The sequence below is a fragment of the Schistocerca serialis genome, chromosome 3 (genome assembly GCF_023864345.2).
Source record: "Schistocerca serialis cubense isolate TAMUIC-IGC-003099 chromosome 3, iqSchSeri2.2, whole genome shotgun sequence".
NCBI classification, from domain to species: Eukaryota; Metazoa; Arthropoda; class Insecta; order Orthoptera; family Acrididae; genus Schistocerca; species Schistocerca serialis.
In genome coordinates, this window is record NC_064640.1 from 105294025 (window position 1) to 105315894 (window position 21870).

Consider the following 21870-nt stretch of genomic DNA (forward strand, 5'->3'; position numbering starts at 1 on the left):
CGTGGTTTCTCCCTTTCAACATTTCGTGCTGTATCGCAGAAATTCGTTTGGTCAAAGGAGATGTCTGTCACTCTTGCCCATCACAGGAACACATTAACAGACACGATACTGGTGATGAAACATTGTAGGATAAAAACTGTAGCCGTTTTAAGAGGGTGTAGTTGCTCGAAATTGGCAATGGTAACGAAAGAAAAGCTTTTTTGAAAGAGTTTGGTTGGTTGGTTGGTTGTTTGTTTCCCTCCACAACAATGAACTATACGATGGCCATGGAATTCAATAAAATCAATCATTGATAAAATAACATGAATCAAGGATGTAACTGTCGATCTCATACGGATTATTTTATGCGTGGCACTCGTAAATGTTCAAAAACAGTGAATAACGAATAAATAAAAAAACTTTTTATTCATCCATTGAACTAGACTGGAGAGAGAGAGAGAGAGAGAGAGAGAGAGAGAGAGAGAGAGAGAGAAGTTTAAATTATACATGTGGTGGTGGTGGTGGTGGTGGTGGTGGTGATTGGTTTGTGGGGGGCTCAACTGCGCGGTCATCAGCGCCCGTACAAAATCCCAATTTTATCACACTCCAATTTTGTACACAGTCCGATCTATTCACTGTAACAAATGATGATGATGGTGAAATGATGAGGACAACACAAACACCCAACCCCCGGACAGAAAAATACGTAAGGTGATAAAAGTCAGTTAAATGCGTGTATAAGGAGAGAAACTGAATAATCATCCTTCTCGATCATGTACTAAGAAATTTCTGCACTTACTGTTACTGTGCTTTTTGCAGTGACTTATGTAAGTATGCGAGTATTTCATTGCAGCAGACATCATTCGAAACAGTTACATCGTGATTATAATCAAACCTTGCTAACTGCAACCATGAACTGAGACGAAATGACATGTCTGTGTTTAGTCGAGCGCACAAAATACTGTGAGCATGTGAAACGTCCGGAGAACAACTAGTGACAAGTTAGAACTATGAGGTCGTTTGTGATGCTTGCTTAGACACTTCAGTTGGCAGCTAACTACAGACAGATGGCAGTGATTATGGACACAAGCGTTTGATTACTGCAAGATTCTCTGTTATCTCTGGCTGCAAACATGTGCTTTCGAGTCTGAAATGAGGCCGTACAGGATAACGAAATGCGGAGAACAATGGTTCGAATACTAGCGGATTGCATACATTTAGCTTCATCAGATAATTCTGGGTGGTTACTAACGTGTTCCTTCAAGCAAGGGCACAAAATTCCTCTGAAAATCCGCTACGGTGAAATCAGTTAAGGCCGGATAAGAGTAACGTGCCACGAGCAGGAGTAACTGTCACCATATATCTAGAAGAATATTATTGCCTGCACACTTCAGGAACTCTGAATGAGAGGAGAAGCAAAAGGTCCCGGCGACACAGAGCAGAAAGGAATGTAATCCCTGTTTTTGTGGCTCTGAAGGGGTGTGACGGGACCTCAGGAAAGGGTAACCGTGCAGCCTCCCCAATGGAGCTCGGTCGACATTCTAGAATCTCCTGGCCATCATCTTAGTACTGGTTGAAAATTTCCAACTAACAAGGTCGACATCTGTGGACCACTGATTAGAACAAAATTTGTGGCCGATAATTTTAACAGAGGTAAATAAAAAAAGATACGTATTTCGGCTTTTAGCTCGACATTAAGTAATTTCGGAGGAACTCGATATAAAATCTTTCTGTGAAACTATAATTATAATGACTATATCCAATTGGTGAGCCGGTGCAGTGGTTGAATGGGGACAGTGTGACGCACAGAGTGATAATTTATTGAACGCGAAAACTGCATGATAGGGCAGAATTGGTTGGTGTCAATATGCTAGGTCTTAATGACCTTTTCGAACGCATTGTACACCTAGCTATCTTATGTTTTGTTTGATAACAGCTGATCACTGAAAGGTGGTTTTTTAATAATTTCACTGAGGACTGTTTTCCATAGACTGACTCCTATGGAATATTTCTCAATGTAAGCAGCATAATTTATCTGCTGCACTAAGTTCCATCGGAGCAGTTGCGAAGCGGACAATGAAAAATACGAAACTTAGTTATATTATTGCGCAGTGCAGTTTTTATTAATTACGAATTGCAAATGAAGTTTACTATAGCCTGCAATAGCGAAACTGCCGGTCAAATATCTGCGATTCTTTAAAAAATATTCTGCGTTTTCCAACATGATTAAAAAGATAAAAAATTCGTATAATATTGGAATACTGATTGTTTTGTGCCACACACTTTCTGCAGATAACAACGCTGTGTCAGAAATGGTACGAAATCTTAAGCATGAGTCCGCTAATTCGTAGTATGAATTTAGCATCATTCGCCTGCCAGAAAACATAGCCCAACCAATGACAGTATATAGGACTATAGCGACACACCAAACTTTGATTTCTCACAATCTACCTAAATGAAGAAATACTTCTCATTCAGTTACGAGAACCTGTGCAAAATTTCATCCAAATTCTTGAATCATAACCGGCAGCCTCATTTTCCAACATGAAATTGAATGTGTTGGTACCATGAATGAGGCTGCAATTTACACGAATTTTAATTTGTGTTCTAATTTATTTTACCAAATTGTGTTTTTTTACTTATGAGTACATGTGATCATATAAACTCAAAGATAGCTCTCAAACTGGAGTGTAGGCTCTTCTTCATTAAGAGCCATCTTCACTGGACAATACAGTAGCATAAACTACATGAAATGAATTCGCAATTGCATGTCCAAAAACCTTTGCATCGTAATCGGAACAACACAAGCACTGCAATACGGTATAATACAGTATCTTGCTGTACTGTTTTTATCGTAATTGTATTATACGTTTTATTGTCGCAGGTAATCTGTAGCTGCTTCTGCATTCTTGAGACCGAGAACCTTTACAAATAATAAAAAGTCACTTTCGTACCACGAAAGCCTTTGCTTCTAGGTCAAATATTTATGCTTGTACTGGGCAGGTCTTTGTATGTCATGTAATACATCTGAGTGTATTGCTGCCCGCATAGCGTAATGGTTGGAGCTGCGCATGAAGGTGGCCCTGACCAGTGTTGAACGCTTTCTCTGGCTAAACAGGCTTCTTTATATCCGATTCTTTCCTCACATTCTGTTTGTCAAGTACCATGCTGGTAGATCCCTACAGCTGCATCTGCATCTACTTCTACACTCTGCAAACCATTGGCTTAAAACTAAAGCCTCCGAATTTTTTATACTGTTCTCAATAACGGTTGAGGAATTTACGTGTCATGCACGCTGCTCGGTCGACCTTACCGCTTTGCTGACAAGTTGCAACCGTCTGCCGCTAGAGGGCTCCGGCGATGTGTAATGGAACTGTATCAGTGCGTGAAAAACAGTGTGCCGTGACTGAGTCTCTAAACCCAGAAAACGTGCCACCAATTGAAATCCATATACGAGTGAACGCTGGGTGCGGTGATGATTGTATCGACATCAGTAATGTGCGACGTTGCGTTGTTAGCGCATTTAATGAAGGAAATGATGGTGCTAACCTCAACGTGTGTGACAGAGCACTGAGTGGACAACCGCCTACGGAAACCAACGAGACTCATCGATATCGGTTTGATGAACTCAGAGTAAATCGTCGGATAACCTAAGACACAGCTCTCAGGAAATTGTGACATATCACGAGGGGGTGTGCACGCGAATATTGCAGAACTGCGTTACAGGAAATTGTGTGCACCGTGGGTGCCTCTAATGCTCTCAACTCCTGAATTGAAATACACGAGATTGGACATCTGTCAATTTCTTTTGTCTTTTGAACATGAGGGGGATGGGTTCCTTAACAATACTTCGAAAAGCAATGAAAGCTAGGTTCACCATTTTGATCCCAAAAACAAGAGAGCATCACTGGAGCTCCGCCACAAAAGGTCACAAAAAAAGTTCAAGACCATGCCATTAGCCGGCGAAATCATACTCTCAGTGTTCTGGGATGTTCAAGGTGTGGTGCATTTGGAATTCAAGCCTATAGGCACCACCACAAACTCTGTAAAGTACTCAGAGACCCTGAGAAAACCGAAAGCACGAATTCGAAGAGTTTGTCCACACATGTAGCACCCTCACTCTCAGCCCGAGAACGTTAGAACACACACGAGCACTGTGACATCTGCAACAACCTGACCCCTTGGGTTCACTGCCATCGATCGTCCTCAATACAGTCCCGACGTGGTCCCATCCGATTTTCATCTGTTTCCCGAACTTACAGAGCACCTTACGAGGACTTTACCCTGATAGTGATAAAGCTTTGCGAGCCAGAGGTGCAGTTGTGGCTCCGTAATGGAAGTCTAACTTTCTACTGTGCTGGTATCAACGAAATGGTCCCTCGATAGGAGAAATGTGTTCGTCGACAGGGTGACTGCTTTGAAATAATTATGAAGACATAAAGAATAAAGTTGCAGAATGTTAATAACGTTTGATTTTTTGATAAGCGGTCTTAGTTTTCACATTAAATTCGGAGGCATTACTTTTCAGCACGCCCTCGAATTCCCCATTCTACCACGTGTTAGTGTTTGTTGCTGTTCCTTTCATGTATGGAGCGCGGGGAGAAGCGTTGCGTAATTGCCACTGTGGACGCTGTAATCAGCCTAATCTTTGCTTCGCGGTCCCTACGGAGGCGGTAAGTAAGAGTTTGTAGCATGTTCACACAAAGTTGGTTTACGAATCTTGTAAACTGACTTGCACGGGATAGTTGGCGTCGTATATTCAAGCGTCTGCCTGTTTAGGCCTTTTAGCACTTCAGTGACGCCCTCTCGGAGGTAAAGCAATCCTGTCAGTATTCGTATGTATGAAAATCCCGTTACAGAAAGTAAAGGAAGGTGTGGCAGACGGTCGCAGCAACTTGTCTGATTCGCCACGCTGACAAACCGTAGCGCTTTGAAGAACTGACAAGATGATACTAAGCAATCGCTCTCATGGAGCGTAGGCTGACTGAGAAAAACCTAGACGGCTGACCGTTCCATCAGACCGGTCCGCTTTTGGTGTTTAGCGTCCCATGCAAGTCAAGTTCATTCGTTTGTGTACAAACTGGCTGAAAACGGGTGGGCAGGAATCATCCCATATTTACATGGAGTGACTGAGGAAATATACTGGACACCTAAATCAGGATAGGCAGCACCCCCGTCCCACTACCACAGAACCCCCCCCTCCGCCCCCCCCCCCCCCCCCCACACACACACACAAACAAACCCGATGCTCTGACAACGTGCACGACTCTCCTCCTCGTACATTAAGGTGATGTGGCCTCAGGAATGGCGTTCGGCTACAGAAATATATACAGGGTGGTCCGTTGATAGTGACCGGGCCAAAAATCTCCAGAAATAAGCGTCAAACGAAAAAACTACAAAGAACGAAACTAGTCTAGCTTGAAAGGGGGAACCAGATGGCGCTATGGTTGACCCACTAGATGGCGTTGCCATAGGTCAAACGGATATCAACTCCGTTTTTTAAATAGGAATCCCCATTTTTATTACATATTCGTGTACCGGTAGTACGTAAAGAAATATGAGTGTTTTAGTTGCACCACTTTTTTCGCTTTGTGATAGATGGCGCTGTAATAGTCACAAACATATGGCTCACAATTTTAGACGAACAGTTGGTAACAGGTAGGTTTTTTAAATTAAAATACCGAACGTTTTATTTCGGTTGTTCCAATATGATACATGTACCTTTGTGAACTTACCATTTCTGAGAACGCATGCTGTGATTACGTGTAAATACCACATTAATGCAATAAATGCTCAAAATGATGTCCGTCAACCTCAGTGCATTTGGCAATACGTGTAACGACATTCCTCTCAACGGCGAGTAGTTCGCCTTCCGTAATGTTCGCACATGCATTGACAATGCGCTGATGAATGTTGTCAGGCGTTGTCGGTGGATCACGGTAGCAAACAACCTTCAACTTTCCCCACAGAAAGAAATCCGGGGACGTCAGATCCTGTGAACGTGCGGGCCATGGTATGGTGCTTCGACGACCAATCCACCTGTCATGAAATATGCTATTCAATACCGCTTCAACCGCACGCGAGCTATTTGCCGGACCTCCATCATATTGGAAGTACATCGCCATTCTGTCATGCAGTGAAACATCTTGTAGTGATATCGGTAGATCATTACGTAGGAAATCAGCATACATTGCACCATTTAGACTGCAATCGATGAAATGTGGGCCAATTATCTTTCCTCCCATAATGCCGCACCATACATTAACCCGCCAAGGTCGCTGATGTTCCACTTGTCGCAGCCATCGTGGATTTTCGTTGCCCAATAGTGCATATTATGCCGGTTTACGATACCGCTGTTGGTGAATGACGCTTCGTCGCTAAATAGAACGCGTGCAAAAATCTGTCATCGTCCCGTAATTTCTCTTGTGCCCAGTGGCAGAACTGTACACGACGTTCAAAGTCGTCGCCATGCAATTCCTGGTGCACAGAAATATGGTACGGGTGCAATCGACGTTTATGTAGCATTCTCAACACCGACGTTTTTGAGATTCCCGATTCTCGCGCAATTTGTCTGCCACTGATGTGCGGATTAGCCGCGACAGCAGCTAAAACACCTACTTGGACATCATCGTTTATTGCAGATCGTGGTTGAAGTTTCACATGTGGCTGAACACTTCCTGTTTCCTTAAATAACGTAACTATCCGGCGAACGCTCCGGACACTAGGATGATGTCGTCCAGGATACTGAGCAGCATAGATAGCACACGCCCGTAGGGCATTTTGATCACAGTAGCCATACATCAACACGATATCGACCTTTTCCGCAATTGGTAAACGGTCCATTTTAACACGGGTAATGTATCACGAAGCAAATACCGTCCGCACTGTTGGAATGTTACGTGATACCACGTACTTATACGTTTGTGACTATTACAGCGCCATCTATCACAAAGCGAAAAAAGTGGTCCAACTATAACATTCATATTTCTTTACGTACTACACGAATATGGGGGTTACAGTGACGGATAACACGAGCTATGACGATGGTAAGACAACAGTTTCATGGTTTCTAAGGAAAAGTTTGTCAGTACTACTGTTAATCTAGGAACTTTGATCTCTTTCTTCTCATTTTGTAATTGTGTAACTGCCAATTTTTCCCTCTGGCATTATTTTAGTTTATAGTATTATATCCTTTTTCTTTGAGGCGTTTTACTTTCACTCAACCCATATTTTCGAGTTGTAGTCAATCTCTAATATCTCATCCTTCAACAAGCTTGCATAAGTTTAGTGGGTTGCTACGGATATTTATTAATAAAGGATACCATGTAGTTGTAGTAGTAGTAGTAGTAGTAGTAGTAGTAGTAGTAGTAGAAGTATTGCTAGAGATGCTCGTGGTAATGAGAAGATGCCAAGAGTGCTGGAAAATATCGGTAATGGAAAATTCCACACTTACCGAACGATGTCTGTGAGGGCACTAATATTTTCAACACTGTACGAGCGTAAATCTAGAGCAAAGCATTGATTTTCGCGACATAACACTTTTAGTTCCATTGCAGTAGCTACAGACTCTCAATAGCTGTTTAGTGTCCCGTATTTTCGGTATGATGGTGCCATAACGCTGAAGTGCAGATTTTTTCACCTCTAAACAAGATGACATGTTAGGTACTAATGCATCACAACAGCAAAGATATATCCTCTTCAATTTAAAACGAAATATGTAAGCAATGTGTTAATATTTGCCTTCCAGCTCTCAAATATGCTCAAAATTCAATATGCGTGATTCTGAATATGTAGGCCTATACTACAAAATATACTGATTGCTATATTCTCGTTTGCATACAATTTCTTCTTCAGCGAATCCGACACGAATCTACAGGGACATTTTCCTCTGCCCTTACAAAATTCTACACAAACTCTTGGTAATGTCTGTGTAAGTAATCTGGTTGTACAGAGCCGAAGAATTCACGTACTACTAACCACTTAATTAGCAAACACAGAAAGATTCAAGTAAGTCAAAGAAAAACTCTGGTACGCATCCAACAGACCAGCTATATTCATGAACTATATTCCTAAAGAAATAACAATGGGAAGAACACGCTGAATTAAACACGAATTCCACGTGGTAGTAAATATATTATTGACATAAAATATTTAAGCAAACCAATAAAATTTTCGCCAAGCATTCTTATGCCTTAAAAAAGATGTTTAAACCGTTACAAAGCATTATTCTAAAAATACTCGTCGCATGTACGTTGGTAATTGGACGACTTCAGTGAGTGTAGAAGCGCATAAGAATTTTGTTATGCCAGTATAATATGAAAAGGGAATAATATGAAAAGGGAATAATATGAAAAGGGAATAATATGAAAAGGGAATAATATGAAAAGGGAATAATATGAAAAGGGAATAATATGAAAAGGGAATAATATGAAAAGGGAATAATATGAAAAGGGAATAATATGAAAAGGGAATAATATGAAAAGGGAATAATATGAAAAGGGAATAATATGAAAAGGGAATAATATGAAAAGGGAATAATATGAAAAGGGAATAATATGAAAAGGGAATAATATGAAAAGGGAATAATATGAAAAGGGAATAATATGAAAAGGGAATAATATGAAAAGGGAATAATATGAAAAGGGAATAATATGAAAAGGGAATAATATGAAAAGGGAATAATATGAAAAGGGAATAATATGAAAAGGGAATAATATGAAAAGGGAATAATATGAAAAGGGAATAATATGAAAAGGGAATAATATGAAAAGGGAATAATATGAAAAGGGAATAATATGAAAAGGGAATAATATGAAAAGGGAATAATATGAAAAGGGAATAATATGAAAAGGGAATAATATGAAAAGGGAATAATATGAAAAGGGAATAATATGAAAAGGGAATAATATGAAAAGGGAATAATATGAAAAGGGAATAATATGAAAAGGGAATAATATGAAAAGGGAATAATATGAAAAGGGAATAATATGAAAAGGGAATAATATGAAAAGGGAATAATATGAAAAGGGAATAATATGAAAAGGGAATAATATGAAAAGGGAATAATATGAAAAGGGAATAATATGAAAAGGGAATAATATGAAAAGGGAATAATATGAAAAGGGAATAATATGAAAAGGGAATAATATGAAAAGGGAATAATATGAAAAGGGAATAATATGAAAAGGGAATAATATGAAAAGGGAATAATATGAAAAGGGAATAATATGAAAAAGGAATAATATGAAAAGGGAATAATATGAAAAGGGAATAATATGAAAAGGGAATAATATGAAAAGGGAATAATATGAAAAGGGAATAATATGAAAAGGGAATAATATGAAAAGGGAATAATATGAAAAGGGAATAATATGAAAAGGGAATAATATGAAAAGGGAATAATATGAAAAGGGAATAATATGAAAAGGGAATAATATGAAAAGGGAATAATATGAAAAGAGAATAATATGAAAAGAGAATAATATGAAAAGAGAATAATATGAAAAGAGAATAATATGAAAAGAGAATAATATGAAAAGAGAATAATATGGAAAGAGAATAATATGAAAAGAGAATAATATGAAAAGAGAATAATATGAAAAGAGAATAATATGAAAAGAGAATAATATGAAAAGAGAATAATATGAAAAGAGAATAATATGAAAAGAGAATAATATGAAATTCGTTAATTATACTAGAATGGATCATAGAATACTTGGTTATTAATTTTACGAAAGGTAGACACGCCACAAAGTGAAGAAATTTCTTGCAACTAAACTGATGTTTACCATTGTGTTCTCGCATTCTTTTCTTCACACTGGTTCCCGGTTTTATTCAAGTACTGGACAATTCAGATCATAGCTGCAGGGAAGCCAGTCATTTTCAGGTGCTGTTGATACGATCACTAGTGATTCATGAACGCCCGTCCTTGATCTCCGAACTACTCTGATCTGAAGTGCCGAGTACCGTAACGAAACAGATACTAGGAATGAAAACGAAAAGAGAAAGACTGCCAGGTTAGACTGCAATAAAAGATAGTTCAATAATAATTTTTGCCTTATTTAGTAGTTTTTTATATGTGCAGACAGAAACAGCAGCTGCTACTCTGAACACACACAGCGCATGTAAAAAAGTTTCATAAATCACGTAAAATATTTGACTTCACATAGCTGTACCCAAAATTCAATTTTACAGCTTTTCAGTTGCTACATATTGGTTACAGAGCTGCCAGAGCACAAAGAGAACGAATCAGATTCTAACACTGAACGTCTGATATGTAATTACTTTGTTTTTTCATTTAGTAATGCCCGAGCTCAAGTTTACAAGTCAACTGCAGTAAAATTTAGACTGATACGGAAGTAGCTTTGTGTGTTTTATGTCAAATAAGAAATTCTGCCGATATTTTTCACATAGTCATTGCGCTTGGTGGTTGTGTAAGTGTACGTAGATACCGCAGATCATTGCTGCTACAACTACTGTTACTGCACCTAACATGTTTCATACATTAACACAATTGTCCATTTATCATCAGTTTCTCTAGAGACGAAGTAGTTTCTAGATACGAACCGCATTCGGATATAGTGATTTTTTCCTTACATCGCACGAAACAAAACAAAAAACAGAAAATGTTGCTAACAATAGCTGCCTCCTCACAATAGGTTTTTACTGCGATTTCTGGGAGCTTTCAATAAAACAATCATATTTAAGGTAGTTGGGAATGCGTCAAAAAATTGCAATGTTTCTCAGGGATGCATAAAATGAAATTTTAATGTAACAGTTGTTTGTGGCCTTGCTCTATCCAAAACATCGTTATCTTTTGTCACATCTAGAAAGTATACCGCCATGATCATCCTGTTATTAGCTCACGTTCTTAGCATTAACTTACTGCAAGAAACTCAGTAACGTATTGTCGTGCAGTACATGCAAGGGAAGCAATAGCTGATAAGGGAGAGACACAGGGTTGTAGCCTATCCACGATGCTGTTCAGACCGAATATCGAGTAAGCAGTAACCGAAACCAAAGAGAAATATGGGAACAGAATTCATTTTTAGGAAGAAGAAACCAAGTCTGACAAAATTTTGCTTTCATAGGTAAAGAGACTTTGAAGATTAGTTGAATGGAAGGGAAAGTGTGTTAAAAAGAGATTATTTAAATAAATGACGACTGCCGAAGTAGAAAGTATATAAAATGCTGAATCGGCAAAAGCAAGAAATGTATTTCTGAAAAAAGACAAATCTTTTAAAATAGAGTATAAATTGAAATGTTATGTCTTTTATGAAGGTATTTGTCTGGAATGCAGCTTTCAACGAAAGCTATGTGTGGACGATAAAAAGCTCAGACAAGAATCATCTTCTGAAATGTGGTGCGACAGTAGAGTGCCGAGGATTACGTAGGTAGATCGGATTATTAATCAACGTGTACTGAATCGAATTGGTGTAAAAAATAAATTTATGCCAGAACCCTGTTAAAAGGAAGGTTCGACTGATCGACAGAGTCATCAAAGAATGATCTTCTTGGTAATGGAAGAAATTGTGTGGGTGGATAGAGACCACGGCTCGAATATTGTAAGCAGGTTCAAAGAGATGTAGGTTGTACTTGTTATGCAAAGACGTCTGCGAAGCATAGACTCGTTTGATGCATCTCTCCACCTAGTCTATGCACCAAAGAAAACCATCAACTACCGGTATCGGGACTAGATCAAAATGTTTCAACTGCATCCTGAAAAAACTATTCGTTTCTCTCACTGTTTCACGTCGATACTGAACTGATGTTGCCTGCGCCACAGTTCGCACCTTTTCCGCGGAAATCACTGGAGTCACCTGTTTAGTGTCCGGACACCTGCGGAGCGACAATGGAGGGAGACCAATGGAGCAGTAAATCGCTTCCTCCTCCCTCCCGGTGCGGGAAAAAGTGCGGCGTGCGCGGCGAGGCTGCTGCTGTACCTGATGGATGGAGCCGGCCGCGGCGCAGCGTCCGCGTCGCAGGCTGTCTTTGTACTGAGTCTAAATCTGGAGCAGCCCACTGAATCACACTCCTGCGACCTGCATCCCCGCCACGCCGCCACTTTTAGCTGAGCCATACAATATGCATTGACCAACTCCCTCCACCCCGAAATGCTCTCTAGCACTGCACATCCGCAGAGACAACTCTAATATACATTGGCATCTACATGGCTACTCTGGAAGTCACACTGAAGTGCTAAGCCGAGGGTTCATCGACCCACTTTCACACAAATTCTCTATTGTGCCACCCACTAACAGCATCCTGAAAATATACAGGGTGTTACAAAAAGGTACGGCCAAACTTTCAGGAAACATTCCTCACACACAAATAAAGAAAAGATGTTATGTGGACACGTGTCCGGAAACGCTTAATTTCCATGTTAGAGCTCGTTTTAGTTTCGTCAATATGTACTGTACTTCCTCGATTCACCGCCAGTTGGCCCAATTGAGGGAAGGTAATGTTGACATGCGACTCATTGCTCTACAGTACTAGCATAAAGCACATCAGTACGTAGCATCAACAGGTTGGTGTTCATCACGTACGTGGTTTTGCAGTCAGTGCAATGTTCACAAATGCGGAGTTGGCAGATGCCCATTTGATGTATGGATTAGCACGGGGCAATAGTCGGAGCGCGGTACGTTTGTATCGAGACAAATTTCCAGAACGAAGGTGTCCCGACAGGAAGACGTTCGAAGCAATTGATCGGCGTCTTAGGGAGCACGGAACATTCCAGCCTATGACTCGCGACTGGGGAAGACCTAGAACGACGAGGACACCTGCAATGGACGAGGCAATTCTTCGTGCAGTTGACGATAACCCTAATGTCAGCGTCAGAGAAGTTGCTGCTGTACAAGGTAACGTTGACCACGTCACTGTATGGAGAGTGCTACGGGAGAACCAGTTGTTTCCGTACCATGCTCAGCGTGTGCAGGCACTATCAGCGGCTGATTGGCCTCCACGGGTACACTTCTGCGAATGGTTCATGCAACAATGTCTCAATCCTCATTTCAGTGCAAATGTTCTCTTTACGGATGAGGCTTCATTCCAACGCGATCAAATTGTAAATTTTCACAATCAACATGTGTGGGCTGACGAAAATCCGCACGCAATTGTGCAATCACGTCAACAGATTTTCTGTGAACGTTTGGGCAGGCATTGTTGGTGATGTCTTGATTGGGCCCCATGTTCTTCCACCTACGCTCAATGGAGCACGTTATCATGATTTCATACGGGATACTCTACCTGTGCTGCTAGAACATGTGCCTTTACAAGTACGACACAACATGTGGTTCATGCACGATGGAGCTCCTGCATATTTCAGTCGAAGTGTTCGTACGCTTATCAACAGATTCGGTGACCGATGGATTGGTAGAGGCGGGCCAATTCCATGGCCTCCACGCTCTCCTGACCTCAACCCTCTTGACTTTCATTTATGGGGGCATTTTAAAGCTCTTGTCTACGCAACCCCGGTACCAAATGTAGAGACTCTTCGTGCTCGTATTGTGGACGGCTGTGATACAATACGCCATTCTCCAGGGCTGCATCAGCGCATCAGGGATTCCATGCGACGGAGGATGGATGCATGTATGTATTCTCGATAACGGAGGACATTTTGAACATTTCCTGTAAAAGTGTTTGAAGTCACGCTGGTACGTTCTGTTGCTGTGTATTTCCATTCCATGATAAATGTGATTTGAAGAGAAGTAATAAAATGAGCTCTAACATGGAAAGTAAGCGTTTCCGGATACATGTCCACATAACATATTTTCTTTCTTTGTGTGTGAGGAATGTTTCCTGAAAGTTTGGCCGTACCTTTTTGTAACACCCTGTTTAACAACTCTCATCTCTCCGTGCGAGCCATGATTTGTTATTTTATGAAGATAAAATACAGGGAGCGATGACTATTTACAATTTGTACAGAAACCAGATATCAGAGTCGAGGGGGCATGAAAGGGAAGCAGCAGTTGGAAAGGGAGGGAGACAGGGGTTTAGCCTATCCCCGATGTTATTCAATCTGTATATTGAGCAAGCAGTAAAGGAAACAAAAGAAAAATTCGGAGTAGGAATTAAAATTCATGTGGAAGAAATAAAAACTTAGAGGTTTGCCGATGACATTGTAATTCTCTCAGAGACAGCAAAGGACCTGGAAGAGCAGCTGAACGGAATGAAAAGTGTCTTGAAAGGATGATATAAGATGAACACCAACAAAACCAAAACGAGGATAATGGAATGTAGTCGAATTAAATCGGGTGATGCTGAGGGAATTAGATTAGGAAATGAGACGCTTAAAGTAGTAAATGAGCTTTGCTATTTGGAGAGCAAAATAACTGATGATGGTCGAAGTAAAGAGGATATAAAATGTAGACTGGCACTGGCAAGGAAAGCCTTTCTGAAGAAGAGAAATTTGTTAACATCGAGTATAGATTAAGTGTCAGGAAGTCGTTTCTGAAAGTATTTGTATGAAATATAGCCATGTATGGAAGTGAAAAGTGGACGATAAATAGTTTAGACAAGAAGAGAATAGAAGCTTTCGAAATGTGGTGCTACAGAAGAATGCTGAAGATTCGGTGGGTAGATCACCTAACTAATGAGGAGGTATTGAATTGGGGAGAAGAGAAATTTGTGGCACAACTTGACTAGAAGGAGGGATTGGTTGGTAGGACATATTCTGAGGCATCAAGGGATCACCAATTTAGTATTGAAGGGCAGTGTGGAGGGTAAAAATCATAGAGACAGAGCAAGAGATGAATACACTAAGCAGATTCAGAAGGATGTAGGTTGCAGCAGATATTGGGAGATTCAGTTTGCACAGGATAGAGTAGCATGGAGAGCTGCATCAAACCAGTCTCTGGACTGAAGACCACAACAACAGCCGGCCGAGGTGACCGAGCGGTTCTAGGTGCTACAGTCTGGACCCGCGCCACCGCTACGGCCGCAGGTTCGAATCCTGCCTCGGGCATACACACACATCTCGTAGGCAACCCTTAAGCAGCTGTGAATTTAACAACAATCGTATGGTACTTTTACTCAGTCATGGCCGGCCACTGTGACCGAGCGGTTCTAGGCGCTTCAGTCTGAAACCGCGCGACCGCTACGGTCGCCGGTTCGAATCCTGCCTCGGGCATGGATGTGTGTGATGTCCTTAGGTTAGTTAGGTTTACGTAGTTCTAAGTTCTAGGGGACTGATGACCTTAGAAGTTAAGTCCCATAGTGTTCAGAGCCATTTGAACCATTTTTGAACCACAACAACAACAACAACAACAACAAGTTTCTCCCTATATAGGTCGGCGTCGGCAATTGGTGAGATAAATTTCGTGCAAAGATCCACTGCAACAACAAACGCCTTCGTTTTAATGATTTCCACCCCAAATCCTGTATCATGACCGTGACACTCTCTTTTATTCCTCAATAATACAAAACGTACTGCCCTTCTTTGCACTTTCACGATGTGCTTCGTTAATTCTATCTGTTAATGATCCCACAGAACGCAGCAGCACTCCAGAAGAGGACGGACAAGCGTAGTGTAGGCAGTCTCTTTAGTAGATCTGTTGCATTTTCTAAGTGTTCTGTCAACAAAACAGTCTTTGGTTCACCTTCCCCACAAAATTTTCTTTGCGTTTTTGCCAGTTTAAGCTGTTCGTAATTGTAATTCCTAGGTATTTAGTTTCATTTACGGCTTTTAGATTTCACTGATTTATCGTGCAACCGAAGTTTAACGGAATCCTTTTAGCACTCATGTGGATGACCTCTCACTTTTCCATTATGTAGGGTCAGTTGCCAATTTTCGCACCACACAGGTATCTAAACCTTTTTACAATTCATTTTGATCATCTGAGGATTTTACTAGCAGAGAAACGAAAGCATCATCTTCAAGCAACCTAAGACGGCTGCTCAGATTGTCTCTCACACCATTTATATGGATAAGGAACAGAAGAGGGCCTGTAACACTACCTTGGGGAACAGCAGAAACCACTTCTGTTGTACTTTTTGGCTTTCCGGCAGTTACTAAGAGCTGTTACCTCTGACAGAAAATCACGAGTCAAGTCGTGTAACAGACGATATTCCATGAGCATATATTTTATTTCGAACCGCTTGTAAGGTTCGCTGTCAAATACCTTCTGGAAATCTAGAAATACGGGATCAATTTCAAAAACCATGTCGATAGCATTGAACACATCGTGTGAGTAATGACCTAGTTGTGTTTCACAAGAACGATGTTTTCTAAATCTGTGTCCCGTGTTTCTCTCTAACTGGTATCACTGTGGAACGACAAAAATTTCTTCCGAGAGAATTTTATACAGGATCATCATCATCATCATCATCATCATCATCATCATCATTATTTAAGACTGATTATGCCTTTCAGCGTTCAGTTTGGAGCATAGACCCCTTATAAAATTCCTCCATGATCCCCTATTCAGTGCTAACATTGGTGCCTCTTCTGATGTTAAACCTATTACTTCAAAATCATTCTTAACCGAATCCAGGTACCTTCTCCTTGGTCTGCCCCGACTCCTCCTACCCTCTACTGTTGAACCCATGAGTCTCTTGGGTAACCTTGCTTCTTCCATGCGTGTAACATGACCCCACCATCTAAGCCTGTTCGCCCTGACTGCTACATCTATAGAGTTCATTCCCAGTTTTTCTTTTATTTCCTCATTGTGGACACCCTCCTGCCATTGTTCCCATCTACTAGTACCTGCAATCATCCTAGCTACTTTCATGTCCGTAACCTCAACCTTGTTGATAATAGTCCTTACATTTCTGATCTAGCTCTAAAATATTACTTTGCAAACTTTCAATTGAATCTGCCATCACAACTAAGTCATCCGCATATGCAAGACTGCTTATTTTGTGTTCACATATCTTAATCTCACCCAGCCAGTCTATTGTTTTCAACATATGATCCATAAATGATATGAACAACAGTGGAGACAGGTTGCTGCCTTGTCTTACTCCTGAAACTACTCTGAACCATGAACTCAATTTACCGTCAACTCTAACTGCTGCCTGACTATCCATGTAAAGACCTTTAATTGCTAGCAAACGTTTGCCTCCTATTCCATAATCTCGTAGAACAGACAATAACTTCCTCCTAGGAACCCGGTCATATGCCTTTTCTAGATCTATAAAGCATAGATACAATTCCCTGTTCCACTCGTAACACTTCTCCATTATTTGCCGTAAGCTAAAGATCTGGTCCTGACAACCTCTATGAGGCCTAAACCCACACTGATTTTCATCCAATTGGTCCTCAACTAATACTCGCACTTTCCTTTCAACAATACCTGTGAAGATTTTACCCACAACGCTGATTAAAGAGATACCTCTGTAGTTGTTACAACCTTTTCTGTTTCCATGTTTAAAGATTGGTGTGATTACTGCTTTTGTCCAGTCTGATGGAACTTGCCCCGACTCCCAGGCCATTTCAATTATCCTGTGTAGCCATTTAAGACCTGACATTCCACTGTATTTGATGAGTTCCGACTTAATTTCATCCACCCCCGCTGCTTTATTGCACTGCAATCTATTGACCACTTTCTCCACTTCCTCAAATGTGATCCTATTTCCATCATTCCTATCCCATTCTACCTCGAAATCTGAAACATTACTGATCGTATTTTCACCTACATTGAGCAACTCTTCAAAATATTCCCTCCATCTGCCCAAGGCATCCACAGGATTCACCAGCAGTTTTCCTGACCTGTCCAAAATACTTGTCATTTCCTTCTTACCTCCCTTTCGAAGACTGCTAATTACACTCCAGAATGGTTTTCCAGCGGCTCGACCCATAGTCTCCAACCTGTTTCCAAAGTCTTCCCAAGATTTCTTCTTGGATGCTGCAATTATCTGTTTGGCTTTGTTTCTTTCTTCAACATAACTTTCTCTGTCTACCTGAGTTCTAGTATGTAGCCATTTTTGATACGCCTTCTTTTTCCTTTTACAGGCTGCCTTGACTGTGTCATTCCACCAAGCTGTTTGCTTCATCCTACTTTTACACACTACTGTTCCAAGACATTCTTTAGCCACTTCTAGTACTGTGTCCCTGTACCTTGTCCATTCCTTTTCCAATGACTGTAATTGACTACATTCAACTAACTGGTACCTTTCTGAGATCGCTGTTATGTACTTGTGCCTGATTTCCTTATCCTGAAGTTTCTCCACTCTTATCCTCCTACATATGGACCTGACCTCCTGCACTTTCGGCCTCACAATCCCAATTTCACTGCAGATTAAATAATGATCAGTATCATCAAAGAATCCCCTGAATACACGTGTGTCCCTCACAGCCTTCCTGAATTCCTGATCTGTTATTATGTAGTCAATGACAGATCTGGTTCCCCTGCCTTCCCAAGCATACCGGTGAATGTTCTTATGTTTAAAAAAGGAGTTTGTGATTACTAGGCCCATACTGGCACAGAAATCGAAGAGTTGTTTCCCGTTCCTGTTGGCCTCCATATCCTCTCTAAATTTACCCATAACCTTTTCATACCTTTCTGTTCGTTTTCCAATCCTGGCGTTAAAATCACCCATGAGCAGAACACTGTCCTTGTCCTTTACTCTAACAACTGCATCACTGAGTGACTCATAAAAACTATCCATCTTATCTTGATCTGTCCCTTCAAAATGCGAATATACTGACAACCCTAATTTTCTTGCTAGACACTGTCAAATCTATCCACATCAGTCATTCGTTTGCATACCTTATTGCAACTACGCTGGGTTCCATTTCTTTCCTGATGTAAAGCCCTACACCCCATTGTGCTATTCCTGCTTTGACTCCTGACAGGTAGACCTTGTATTCTCCCACTTCCTCTTCTTTCTCACCCCTTACCCGAATGTCACTAACAGATAAAAGAACAGGATGGAGAAAAAAAAAACAGCTTGACGAAAGCGCAGCGGGAGAGTGTACGAAACGTCGAATCGGGCAAAAATTTCCAGATAACTTAGCCGAATGCACCGTGGTGGATTTACAGCTATAAAACGTCAGGCAGTCAGCCGCGAGCGGGCGGACGTCTCTCCCGTATTTATTTGCGTCCAGCTGAATGCATTTGTCAGACTAAGCGATCAATGGCATTACGATACTGGACAAGCTTCATCCGAAGAATGTCACAGAAAATTCGCGTGTAAAGTTATAACGATGTCGAAAAGGAAGACATTGTTCTACGTAGGTTGTTCTGTTATTCACAAACTGCGTGCGTGCCGCGGTGTTACCCGCGGAACTGGCCGAGTACGTATTTATTCCGGTCTTGTATAAGTTTCTCCCCTCCACCCGCAATCTCTCTCCATCTCCTCCAGCCCATATCTCTATCCCTTACCTCTTCCCTTCTCTGCCTGTCTATCACCGCCTTCCCCCTTCTCTCTCCACACTATCACCCCCACCCTAGTAGGAGACTAGAGGTTCTTACTCCCACAGTATTTCTTTCCAGATCGTAACTAATGTCTGTAGCAGAATTGGCTGAAATTGTTCCAGTGGTTTAGAGTGAGCTGTTTAGCCGTGGCTTTGACCGCGTACACACGTCAAATATATTTCACATGTATTTAACACCGCGCGACCGCTACGGTCGCAGGTTCGAATCCTGCCTCGGGCATGGAAGTGTGTGAGGTCCTTAGGTTAGTTAGGTTTAAGTCTAGGGGACTGATGACCCCATATGTAAAGTCCCATAGTGCTCAGAGCCATTTGAACCATATTGTATTTAACACATTTCACACGTATTTGTATACATATTTCACCTGTGCCTTCAGCGAATTTTGCCCTACAGTTTCATGTTCACGAGGCTCATCTACATCATATTCCGCAAGCCACCTAATGCTTTGTGGCGGAGGATATTTTGGTATCACTAACTGATGCATTCGACCCGGTTCCACTCGCGAATAATGCGTGGGAAGAATGGTTGTCGGTAAGCCTCTGTATTGGTTCCAGTTTCTCGAAATTTCTCCTCGTGGTCATTAAACGAGACTTATGTGGAGGGAAGTAATATGTTCTCCGACTCTTCCTGGGAAGTGCTCTCTCGAAATTTAAATCGTGAATCTCTCCGTGATACACAACGCCTGTCTTTCAACGCCTGCCAGTGGACTTCATTGATCATCTGCGTAACGCTCTTGTGCCAGCTAAACGCTCCCGTGACGAAACGTACCGCTCTTCGTTGGATCTTCTCTGTATCTTGTATCAGCCCTATCTGGTAGGGATCCCAGATAGATTAACAATACTCGAGAGTAGGTCGGACAAACGCCTTATTAACACACACACACACACACACACACACACACACACACACACACACACACACACACACACAGACAGACAGACACACGATAAACACTTTATTTCATTGTGATTTGGAAGTTCCTGGTGGATTACAACTGCCTGTCGTATCAGGCATCGAACCTGGGACCCTTGCCTTTCGCGTGCAAGTGCGCTACCTGTGCCCTGTCTGTAGAGCACCGACCCGCGAAAGGCGAAGTTCCCAGGTACGAGTCCCGGTCTGGCACACATTTTTAAAGTGCCAGGAACTTCCATATCAGCACAATCTCTGCTGCAGAGTGAAAATTAATGCCATAAAGAAACTAAACAAATCACCTAGGCAATGGGTAAGGCATTATTTCGCAGTATCCTTCCTTCCGGTGGTGCTAGCCCCGCAAGGTATGCAGGACAACTGTCAAGTTTGGAAGGTAGGAAAAGAGGTACTGTGTTTATCATTTAGCAGTTAGCTAATTTTGCACTCTTTGACGTTATCTGTTTACATCATAATGAAGTATGTTACGTTTACATTGTGTTATATACCACGTATCAATGTGGGGGGGGGGGGGGGAAACAACATGTGGCTAATCCTTAGCAAGAGTTTCGCACAGCCATAATAGGTATGGGAACAACTATCAGATAGTAAGTCCGCATACAAAATATAGGAAAGTACAACTCTTATGTGGATTTTGAGACAGTACCACAGCACGTCCACCATTAACAAGTTAACCACGACATGCGTGTTTCCACTTCTGTGATTATGCTAACTTATTGTTGAAGAACAGCGCCCCCTCCCCCCGAAGAAAATGATTTTCTTTAAGAAATTTGCAGTGGCTTTGGATACATACATAGACTATCAAGTCATGGATAGTAATTTACAATTTTCCTAGCTTCGCCTTTTGTTGAAATTATTACCTTCAGCTAATTTCATTAGTCACTTTGCTCTTTACTGTTACGATTACTATCTGTGCCAAAATAGGCAAAATGTTAATCGTTGGTAAGGCGGGTGCCAGGTTGGGATTCATTGGGAGAGTCCTTAGAAAATGTAGTTTATCAACAAAGGAGGTGGCTTAGAAAATACTCGTTCGACCTATACGTGAGTATTGCTCATCAATGTGGGATCCGTACGAGGTCGTGTTGACAAAGGAGATAGAGAAGATCCAAAGATTTCGGCGCGTTTCGTCACAGGGTTATTTGGTAAGCGTGATAGCGTTACGGAGATGTTAAGCAAACTCAAATGGCAGACTCTGCAAGAGAGGCGCTCTGCATCGGGGTGTAGCTCGCTGTCCAGGTTTCGAGAGCGTGCGTTTCTGGATGAGTTGTCGAATATATTGCTTCCCCCTACTTATACCTCCCGAGGAGATCATAATTGTAAAATAAGAGATTCGAGCGCGCACGGAGGCTTTCCAGCTGTCGTTCTTCCCGCGAACCATACGCGACTGGAACAGGAAAGGGAGGTAATGACAGTGGCACGTAAAGTGCTCTCCGCCACACACAGTTGGGTGGCTTTCGGAGTATAGTTGTAGATGTAGTTTAAATGCACACACTTCAACGCTGTCGTTGTGATAACTCTCGTTTTATAGACATAGATCCCTAGCCAGGAGCTTATGGTTGTTTGGAAAATTTTGATTCAGCTTGCCCTTTTC

At 41.4% G+C, this 21870-nt stretch overlaps 1 protein-coding gene across 6 annotated transcripts in view; it reads right to left on the bottom strand.

Moving 5' to 3' along the window:
• LOC126469782 (uncharacterized) overlaps positions 1 to 21870 on the bottom strand; it is a 510509-nt gene that overhangs the window by 156979 nt on the left and 331660 nt on the right. Inside the window, exon 1 of one of the 6 annotated variants that reach the window (XM_050097020.1) lies at positions 11922 to 12018. The exons of the other annotated variants lie outside the window; for them this stretch is intronic. The gene's annotated coding sequence lies outside the window, so the exon portion shown is untranslated. Of the gene's footprint in view, positions 1 to 11921; positions 12019 to 21870 lie in introns of those variants that run through there. 6 annotated transcript variants of the gene reach the window in all.